We start from the raw sequence: 2,295 nt of genomic DNA, 5'->3' as shown, positions 1-2,295 counted from the left end.
AACCTTCTAGATCAATGCTACTTCAGCAGGTCCTGGGGACAATGACAGTGCTGACCCAGCATAGAGCTTCCTCCTGATCTTCGATCAACCTGTAGTGTAAGTGAAAACTGAGTCTTTGTGGCTCGAGCCACTGAGACTTGTTTTTGTTATTTTTGTTAACCTGGGCATAGTCTAGCCTGCCCAAAGGGCACAGGTGAGGGCATCCATCTGAGATATCCTCATTCCCACCTTGTCTTCAGCTTGGCAATCCACACTTCCTAAGCCATCCTCCATTCCCCACTCAGGGCCTTCTGGTATCCAGAACTTTGTCAGCTGTTTCTGAGCCCCTCTCCAAGGACAGGAACCCACCTGTTGTCACAGCATCACACTGGGCCATGGGAAATTCTGCGTGAGGTGTGTAGGTCCATTGGCTCCGTTTCATGCCACCTGGAGCCTCATGACTCCCCTGGGGTTCTACCAAGGAAAAAGAGCAAGCCTGCCTGTGCCTTAGCCGGGGTTTCTCGCCGTTCCCACTTCTTCTCCAGGAGGCTTTGGCCCATTGCTTTTCCCAAATTCCATAACTCCTCTGGCTTTTCCTACAAGTTCTACTTGCCCTATCCTTGCTCCCAAACCTGGGGGGCCTAAATCTGGCCTCAGGCTGGAGGCCTCATTCTTACTCACCAGTGCCAAATCTATGATGTCTGTTTGGTGTTCTTTCCAACCCTCAAGTGCTCACAACCCATAAGCCCAAATTTGCCCCATGTTTGTCTGTATTTGAGTTCTGCCAGACCCCCTCTTCCTTTGAGACAATGAATGAGGAACACCCCAGCTGCCTACATGGAGCACAGACCAAGGAAATGGGGTAGTGGTTGTGGTGGAAGAGGTCTCAGTTGATATTTCAGAATACTGTTCTGTACATAAGAGTTCTGTCCAATGATGAGGCTGAGAATTAAACCCAAATGTGTGACTATTTGAAGCCACGGTGCAACCTCAATGACCCCCTTTGAACATGCCTTTGTGTAATTGTGATCCTTGCAAAGCTTCTCAGTGTGAAGGGCGTGGAGGGCCCTGGGCATGGTGTCTCCCCTAGAGACTGTAAGATCCTTGAGGGCTGAGACCATTTCTTCCATGTGTCCTGCAAATCTCCAGACTTTGATCTGTCGTGAGCCTGGAGCATGGACAAGAGCACAAGACAGGCTGAAGGAGCAGGGGTCAGATGCAGCAGGATGCAGAGAAGTGGCGTGATCAGACATATTTCGGGGTTTTTGTTGTTGTTGTTGTCGTTGTTTTATAAAGATTTTATTTATTTGTCAGAGAGCACAAGCAGGGGGAGCAGTAGTCTCCCCACTGAGCAGGGAGTCCGATTCAGGACTCAGTCCCAGAACCCTGTGATCATGACCCCAGCGAAGGCAGACACTTAACCAATTGAGCCCCCCAGGCGTCCTGATCAGACATGTTTTGAAAAGCTGATTTATCGACTAAAATACTTGGAACAGGACAACGGTGGAAGATATAAGTTTGTGTTCTGAGCCCAGAGCAACTCTTGCAGAGGATATCTACTACTAAAAATGAGCATGTAGCCAATAAAAATATTTAGGACATTTTTTTAAACCCCCAGACTTTGAGAATTTAGCTAACACATGACAATGAGGATATTCTCATCATACTTCGCTCTCAGCAACAGGAAATTCTGTTTCCTGTGGTGCCAGCCATTTAGGTCCTGAGAAGGATCTCCCTTTCCCTCCCAGGTGCATTTGAAAAACCCAAGAGATAAACGTAGGGTTTTCGAGGAGAGGCCACAGAGTCCTTCAAAAGTCCACACCCGTGTGGAATACACCTCACGTTGTGACCTGCGATCACCTGCAAGGCCTGAGCGGGTTTGCAGTGGCTGCGGTGAAGTGACAAGGTGGCGACCATAGCTCATACCAGTCGCCACCTGTTGACGCTCATTTTCTTAATCTAGGCAAACCACCACATACTTGGTGTTGGTGCAGAAAGGAACAAGCCGACCCTTTCCTCGCCTCCCCTGAACTCTTTATCGGGCCTTGCTAAAGCAAACATTCCGCCTGCTGGCTTAGTGTCTGCGCACGACACCCCAGACTCCACCCCTCAGCCCCACGGGGGCGGGGCGGGGCGGGGCCTGACGGCGCGGAGGGAGCGGGGCCAAGGTGGTGGTGCGGCCCGGAGAGGCGGGGCCGGGGCTCGGAGAGGAGTGGCCGGGCTGGGCGGCGGGACTGGGCGGCGGGGCGGGACCGGGGCGGGGCGCGGAGGGACGGGGGCGGGGCGCGGAGGGACGGGGGCGGGGCGCGGAGGGAC

Source organism: Ursus maritimus, unplaced genomic scaffold (genome assembly GCF_017311325.1).
Source record: "Ursus maritimus isolate PB19 unplaced genomic scaffold, ASM1731132v1 scaffold_31, whole genome shotgun sequence".
Taxonomy (NCBI): Eukaryota; Metazoa; Chordata; class Mammalia; order Carnivora; family Ursidae; genus Ursus; species Ursus maritimus.
This window is presented reverse-complemented; position numbering follows the sequence as displayed.